A 9037-nucleotide genomic window follows, 5' to 3' on the forward strand; every position below is an offset into this window, starting at 1 on the left:
GGCACGCCGCCGGGACGGGGAAGTGCCCCCGGAAGGCTTCTCCATCGACACCACCGCCATCTTCATCAACGCTGATGTCTCCCATGAGGAGGGAGTAGTTCTCCATCGAGGCTCGGGGCTGTACCGGTAGCTATGTGGTTCATCTCTCTCCTATGTACTTCAATACAATAATCTCATGAGCTGCCTTACATGATTGAGATTCATATGATGATGCTTGTAATCTAGATGTCGTTATGCTAGTCAAGTGAATTTTACTTATGTGATCTCCGGAGACTCCTTGTCCCACGTGTGTAAAGGTGACAGTGTGTGCACCGTGTGGGTCTCTTAGGCTATATTTCATAGAATACTTATTCACTGTTATGAATGGCATAGTGAAGTGCTTATTTATATCTCTTTATGATTGCAACGTGTTTTGTATCACAATTTATCTATGTGCTACTCTAGTGATGTTATTAAAGTAGTTTATTCCTCCTGCACGGTGTAATGGTGACAGTGTGTGCATCCGTGTTAGTACTTGGCGTATGCTATGATCGTGATCTCTTGTAGATTGTGAAGTTAACTATTGCTATGATAGTATTGATGTGATCTATGCCTCCTTTCATAGCGTGAAGGTGACAGTGTGCATGCTATGTTAGTACTTGGTTTAGTCGTGTTGATCTTTCATGCACTCTAAGGTTATTTAAATATGAACATTGATATTGTGGAGCTTGTTAACTCCGGCATTGAGGGTTCGTGTAATCCTACGCAATGGTGTTCATCATCCAACAAGAGAGTGTAGAGTATGCATTTATCTATTCTGTTATGTGATCAAAGTTGAGAGTGTCCACTAGTGAAAGTCTAATCCCTAGGCCTTGTTCCTAAATCTTTGCTATCATTTGCTTGTTTCTTGGTTTCTTTGCGTTACTCTTTCTGCGTTACTACGCTTGTTTCTTGTCTGGGCAAAGCACTTTTCTGGCACCGTTGCTACTGCTCATATATATTTATACCACCTGTATTTCACTATCTCTTCGCCGAACTAGTGCACCTATTAGGTGTGTTGGGGACACAAGAGACTTCTTGTTTTGTGGTTGCAGGGTTGCATGAGAGGGATATCTTTGACCTCTTCCTCCCTGAGTTCGATAAACCTTGGGTGATCCACTTAAGGGAAACTTGCTGCTGTTCTACAAACCTCTGCTCTTGGAGGCCCAACACTGTCTACAGGAAAAGGAGGGGACGTAGACATCAGTGGTGTCGATGGAGATGCCTTCCGGGGGCACTTCCCCGTCCCGGCGGCGTGCCGGAATAGAGACTCCTGTCCCCCAGATCTTGGCTTCGCGATGGCAGCGGCTCTGGAAGGTTTTTCGTACCGTGGCTTTTCCCTCTCGAAGATTTAGGTCAGGGACCTTTAAATAGGCGAAGAGGCGGAGTCGGAAGGCTGACAGGGCCGCCACACAATAGGGGGGCGCGGCCCCCCTCTGGCCGCGCCAGCCTGGCGTCTGGTGGCCCTGTGGCCCCCCTCTGGTGCCTCTCGGGTGTTCTGGAAGCTTCGTGGAATTATAAGATGCTGGGCGTTGATTTCGTCCAATTCCGAGAATATTTCCTTATTAGGATTTCTGAAACCAAAAATAGCAGAAAATAGGAACTGGCACTTCGGCATCTCGTCAATAGGTTAGTTCCGGAAAATGCATAAAATCATCATAAAGTGTGAACAAAATATGTAGGTATTGTCATAAAACAAGCATGGAACATCAGAAATTATAGATACGTTGGAGACGTATCACCCGCCCGCACCTTCCTGTCTCCACGCCGTTTTTGCATTCCCGCCTTCTTCTCAACATCGACGCCCCCATCTCCAGCCGGAATGAAACTGGAACTCCCTTCCACAACCACGATGACTCGGTTTTGTCATGGAAAACGTTGGGGACACAAAAACGTGATGTGGGGCACCATAGCAACAATCAAGGCCGGCGGCAAGGATGCATGGTATGGTCGCAGCGGCGTGGCCACAGAAGCTTGTCCTCCCTTACTCTGGCCAGTTGCCGTCGCGAGAGGAAGTCAGCGTTGGCGATGAAGGCTCTCACGAGGGACAAGGGAAAAAGAGTGTTGTGGGTATATTTTATGGGTATATCAACGGCATGGCCTAGATCTGGCAAGCCCGGGTGGCCCATAGTTGGTGATGAGGCATGTGGCCCATCGGGCGGCCCAGTTGCTGTAGATCCTGAAGGATGAAGTCCAGCCCAGGAGCAGGAAGCCGGATCCCAACCGACCTACGGAGGAGGCCAGATCCGTGAAGGCCCATGAAGTATCCGGATCCAACACGTACTTAGAGGAAGGCGGATCCTTGACGTACACAGAAAGATATTGTACCGTAGTTAGGCAACTTGTATTCCGGCTAGGACTCTCCGTGTAAATCCTAGATCCGTGCGTCTTTATAAGCCGGATCCCGGGAGCCCTAGAGGCACAACCACAACTCATTGTAACAACGCGAAAGCGCACAGATAATTCCAGACAAGCAGCAGTAGGCCCTGTCATCGTGCAGGTGTTCTGAAGCTGGGTAAATCGCGTGCCACCGTCCTGTGTGCACTCCGCCCTATGGCCCCTACTTCTTCTCCCCCTCGTGAGGATCCCTCCTCTGAGGTACCGTCGAATAGGCAACGACAAAGAGGAAGAGGAAGGTGGTGGCAACATGCAAGGCTACTCCAAGTCCGACAACTCGTTGAGTTGTACCGCCTCTCTGGCCACATCTGTGCCTTGTTGTCCATCTCGTGCGGCCGCCACAACCTCCGCCGAGGTCCATGCTCTCAAGTTCATGGATCCAGACATGATGGATGCCACAACAAGGATCTATTGAGAGCGCACTCGTCCGTGATGGTGGTGGTGGTGGACATGGAGATGGTGATGACTTTGATGATGATTTCCTTGGTGGTGATGAGCATGGAAGTACTTGAGTTCCTTCAGCTGGAATTCTAGTGGTATATGTGATGGTTTTAGAGGTGCTCTATGCATCTTGACCAATGTGTTACATTTTGGATGAACTTTGATCGATGTGGTGGTTTTTGGGTTGAACTTGATTGATGTGGTACCTTTTTAGGGCGAACTTGATCGATGTGGTTGCTTTTGAATGAACTCTGTGCATGTTTTAATCCAAAATGTTAGATTTGATTAACTATATGTATGCCAATTGGTCAAACCGGTTAGAATATACATCACAAAATCTTAAAAATAATAAAAATATAAGAAGCTAAATATAGAGGATTAGCTAGAAACGGCCACCCTTTAACTCCTCAAATTATAAGGCGCTAAGGATACTTTAGCCATGCTGGTGTACTCGTGTTGCTGCCCTGATCGGGCGTAGTTAGTGAATCAGTTTTACTGCAATTGCCATCTCTCTCCTCGTGAGATCCGTTTTTTTTTGTCGCAACCAGTCCAGTAGTTTGCAGCCAGTGATCCTCCTGCCTAAATAAATTCGCAGAGGCTGCTGACGCTAATCGGAACCATTTTTGTGGTCGCAACCAGTCCAGTAGGTAATGCCTACCGCCTCTCTTCCTCTCGAGCTCTAGCGCCGACACGTGGGCCCCATCTTCCCAGTCTCACTTGCTCGATCTCATCAGCGCCAACAATGGGCCCATCTTAGCCCAGCCCTCACATGCCCCCGCCCCCCGCAGATCGCACTCCCGAGCAAGAGCAAACGGTACTCGCTCACGCCCGCACATTCGATTCGCTGCCGCTGTTGAAGGACGAGATAGTTGTCGGCAGGCAGCTTTGCACACCCATCCTCTCCTCTCCCATTCCCGGATCACTCCGGACGATGGATGTCCTGAGAATTGGGCCGCTCTAGTTCCAATCGGACTCCGAGGCCGCGGATCCTTGCGCACGTCAACATCATCCGCGTTGACAGGTAGATGTTTTTTTACATAAAAGGGAGTCACCCCCGATTTCATTAAGGAAACTAGCAAGCTACAAAGTATCATCATACACCTTACAACACAGCAAATACTTAAAAATACTACAAACATGTTTTTCCAACTAACAACAGTTCTCAACAGGCAAAAGTAAAAGATAGAAAGCTGCAGGTGCAAAACAAACTGAGACCAAGAAAGAAAAGGCTTCATTGTTGCCAACTTCCACCTCCTCTCCATCAGGATCAACTATGTTGCACCACGTTACATCTTCTCTTCTTTTTTCCTTTTGCTATCAGTCTTCTGTTTCCCTCCCTTCTCCCTTTATTCTTCCTACATCATCAGCCTCGGCGTCCATGAAATCCAGCTTCTCCTTGACCCAAACACTTCTATTGACACTCTTTCCAGCACCTTTGCACAAAATTCCAATTGACCTTTAGCGTTCTCCTTCACCCGCAACAAACTCCAGCAATTAATATAGTAACAGATTTTTAGAATCACAACATAAGGTTCATCAGGCCATTTTTTCTCAAAACATGCCAAGTTCCTTGTTTTCCAAATGCTCCAGACTACAACCGCTATTCCTACAGCAACGATTTCCTTTTTCTTCCCCCCAAAACCCTTCAACCAATTGGAGATGCAATGATTAGCAGATTCAAATTGGAAGTTAAAACCAAAAGTGTAGCTGACCACATTCCAAATGTATCTAGCAAGAGGACATTTGAAAATGAGACATTTGAAAAAGAGATGATTGATAGATTCATTACATCCATAGAAAAGACACTTCTTGTCACATTTATCTCCCCTTTGCAACATCACATCTCTTGTTAGTATGATTTTTTCAGCATTAACCACAACAAAGTTTTAATTCTAAGGGGTGTCTTAATTTTTCACATGAACCTGTAGGGAACCACTTCATTGCATTGCATTTCTAGATACAAAGATTTAACTAAAACTTTCCCTGAATTTGTTAATTTCCTAATCAATTTGTCAGGTTCATTATTTAAGTTAACCCTTTCCAGCAGCTTTTTTAATCATTCCATTGTTCTCTAAGTCCTCCAACCATCTCTCTCCTAAATCTAACCTCTTCTACACATGCATCAAAAAATTTCTGTACTATAACATTTCCGTTCATAGAGATTAAGAACAGTCTTGAGAAGGTTTTTGCTAGACAGGAAGGAACTATCCACTGATCCTCCCAAAAGCTTGTTCTAGCTCCATTCCCAACTTGAACCCTGCAATGTTGCCAAAAGAAATTTTTAATCTCCATTAGTCCTTGCCAGGAATGTGAATCCCCATTCTTGGTTACTGTCTCTGGCAAAGAGTTTGTTTTTGGAGGTATTTTTCCTAAAGATTTGCTGCCATATTCCATCCTCATTAAAAAGCTTCCATGTCTACTTAGCTAACAAATCAATATTTATTTTCTCCAAGTCTAAAACCCCCAAAGCACCTTGATCTTTTGTCATGCACACTCTCTGCCAATTAACCAAATGATATTTATTTTTTATCTTCAGTTTCATTCCATAGGAAACTATTCCTGATTCTGTCCAATTTTTCTTTCACACCACTTGGTATCCTATAGAAGGAGAGCATGTACAAAGGAACACTAGTCAAGAATGAGTTGATCAGGGTAACTCTCTCTCCCATCACCAACATTTTTCCTTGCCAAGGTTCTAATTTATTTCTCATTTTTCCTTCAATAGAATCCCAAACATTTCCTTAACAGGTAGATATATAGTGGTTGCTTTTCTTGAGTCATTGCGCTAATTCATTCGTTTAATTTGCTAGAACTCATTTGCCATTGATTTGTTCAAATTTGAATTAGCAGCATTGATGCATTACGCCCACTAACTATAAACTGCCTGATATTTGTTTCTTCTCCACACCTCACGATTCAGCCAACCATCTACACGATCAATTTCTCTATCGATAATCACATCATCTAGCCAAAATATGAGGATTCCCCTGACGCTGCTCCTGCCTCTCGCCCTCCTCCTTGTGCTGCCACATAGCAAGTTAACTAGATCAATCGCCAAGTAATAATTGTTCTCGTTGCGCGCAGGTAGTGCTAGTATCTTAGGTAGTATCATACACCCTAGATCCACAAAAATGCTGATGTGGCATCTAATTAAGGAGGAGAGATAGTATTAGAGTACCATAAGTAGATATTGTATCATAGTGCATGGTACGAGGAAAATTAGTGCTAAATAGATCGTGTACACAAATTTGCATTGGGATTCTACAAAATAATAAATTTATAAAATTATAATACTAGTACTCTATAATACTACTCACTATAGAGATAGTATCATATGCATGATACTACTAGATACACAAAAATGCTGATGTGGCATCTAATTAAGGAGGAGATATAGTATTAGAGTACCATAGATAGATATTGTATCATAGTGCATGCTACGAGAAAAATTAGTGCTAAATAGATCGTGTACACAGATTTGCATTGAGATTCTACAAAATTATAAAATTATAAAATTATAATAGTACTCTATAATACTACTCACTATAGATATAGTATCATATGCATGATACTACTACTACGTATACGATACTATGCACTATGACCAGTTTGAGGCGTTTCACGGTTGTACATCTCCGGTCATCCCGCCGCTGGGGAATTCAATCCGCCACTCACCCTCATTGATTCGCCATTAATACTGTAGATTTGCTATTAATGCAGTTAATGTGCCATTGATTTGTTGCCAATTAAAACTTGGAGCCTGATAGTGTCCTAACTTTCTCTTCCACACCTCACGATTCAGCCAAGAAGCCAACCATCCACAAGACTAATTCCTCTACTATCGATCAGCACATGATCCAGCAAAACATGAGGATTCCCCTAACGCTGCTCCTTCCTCTCGCCCTCGTCCTTGTGCTGGCAGTGACACCAGGTACATGCGTACGTGGTACCCATTTTTTGTTCATGTAACAAGTATAAGTTAACTAGATCAATTGTCAAATAACAATTGTTTTTTTTTCTGCAGGTGAGGCCTCGTTTCGTAGCTGTACATCTGAAATCATCTCGCCGTTTGGGACGTCGTGCAATCGCGCGGCTTGCCATTTCCAGAGCCGCATAAGGTTCACCCAGATCCCGTGTGACAATGGTGCGACCGACTGCACCTGGACTGGTGAGTGCGTCAGTGCGGGGTGCAACTTCACCTTCTGCGCAACGTTCCCACAGACCTGCTGCAATTAGATCCGAGTATTAGTCATTAACTAGCTAAGATATATATGTCGATCGATCAATTTGAATAATAAGGAGGACGCAGTAAATTAGCTGCAAACTGATGTGTACCATGGGAACGTGAACAATTACATGTCAATGTCATGTACTCCCTCCAATTCCTTCTAATTGTGTCTGATTTACTATAAAATCGTACTAAGAGCATCTCCAACAGGCGCACTAAAAATCGGCACGATAAACCTCGCTTTCGCCGCGCTGTAAACGGATGGTGCGCTGGGCCGAAATTTGTCCCGCTGGATACTCTAAAATGCAGCGTGTGCGCGGGCGGTAAAATTGGTCCTCCGCCGGGCACGCCATAATACAGCACGCGCGGACACCCATAATACAGCTCGCGCGGGGGCGGAAAACAACACTACTATGGATTCAACAAGATCAAACACTCACATATAAATCATGAAACAAATGATCTACACGTAGTTTAAATGGACACAAAGTGCAACACACATCACATAGTTCAAGAACGACACACAAAATGACGTAGTTCAACAACGACACACAACGTATGGTTCAAATGGACACAAATTGGAACACACAATTTGCATATCACAAATGCATCTCACACTTCCGCATTTTCCAAGTCAACACCTTCTTATGCTTCTTCTTCCTCGTCATCTTGGGTTGAAGGAGGAATAGTAGGATCCATGGAGGACACGAATCCTCCCGGTGGTGTTACCATAGTCCCATACACACCACTCACCGAGCCTCCCATAGTCCCTCTGAACACTCCTCCATAGCTTGGTCCTCCCATGCCGGCCATGCCTCCCATGGCGGGCATGGGCATGCTTCCCATGCCGGCCATGCCGGTCATGCCTCCCATACCTCCTCCAAACGTCGGCATGCCTCCTCCAAACATGTCGGCCGTGGATGTGCTCATGTTGGCTATCAACAATCTCTTCTTGGCCAACATTTCGTCGCGAGCAAGGTTGATGTACTCTTTTTGCCTCTCATCCATGTGGGAAGTATCCATCAAGAAAAGCTTCCTCTCCTCCTCCACTAGGCGCATATGTTCCTCGGTGGCTTGCCTCTTCTCCTCCAAAGCTAACTTCCTCTCCTCGTTGGCGGTAATCCTCTCCTCCAAAGCGGCTCTCTGAGCTTCCATAGCATCCATAGCCTCTTTCTCCGTGTTTCTTGCCACCTTCCTATCTTCATTTGCTTGCAACCTTGCATTTGCAATCCTTTCCATAGAAATGGCAATGTCATCATCTCCGGTCTTTTTTCCCTTCATATCTTTGGCGGTCTTCCTACCAAGCACATTCCTCTGCCCATTGTTCACCGAGTGAGGACTGGAGCTTCTCTTCTTGCCTTCGTCACTTGAATCATCATCATCGATGATTGTTGCATCACCGGTAGCATTGCCCGCCATAGTTGCCGCATCCAACTTGCCGTGGGTCTTCCACTTTTCTTCATTCCCTAGCACTTCATAGGAATGATGCACTTCATATGAACTAGAACCGTATCCTTCACATCTGAGTCATATGGTCAACATACTAGTAGAATTGCTTACCCTATCATTCTCATTTGTGCCACTTGGGTTAAGAACATCAACGTTGGCTTTCACACCCGCCCATTTTTGGCAATCGGTGTTGATGCTGGACCAACGAGACCGAAGTTAGCGCATGGTTCGCTCGTTACCACTTGTGTTGTGGGCGTCGAAGTACTCCTTCATCCTCATCCAATATGTGTCTCTTGTTTTATCGGTACAGGTTGTTGGATCCATTCCAATTGTCAACCATGTCTTTCAAAACAACTTGTCCTCCGCTATGGTGTAGTTCACCGACCGACCGGGATGGAGAGGTTCAATCAACCCTTCTCCTTCCTCATCGACATCCTCATATTCCTCCCATCCCTCAACGGCTTCATCATGCATAAACGAAGATCCAACATTCATTGTCTCCAT

At 45.0% G+C, this 9037-nt stretch overlaps 1 long non-coding RNA gene across 1 annotated transcript; it reads left to right on the plus strand.

The window, feature by feature from the left end:
* Positions 1-6657: 6657 nt before the first annotated feature.
* Positions 6658-7248, plus strand: LOC139834175 (uncharacterized). Its single transcript, XR_011749612.1, has 2 exons — positions 6658-6787; positions 6881-7248. It is a non-coding gene; the product is annotated as an uncharacterized lncRNA (long non-coding RNA).
* The last annotated feature ends 1789 nt before the right edge of the window (positions 7249-9037 follow it).

The sequence above is a fragment of the Lolium perenne genome, chromosome 7 (assembly GCF_019359855.2).
Source record: "Lolium perenne isolate Kyuss_39 chromosome 7, Kyuss_2.0, whole genome shotgun sequence".
NCBI classification, from domain to species: Eukaryota; Viridiplantae; Streptophyta; class Magnoliopsida; order Poales; family Poaceae; genus Lolium; species Lolium perenne.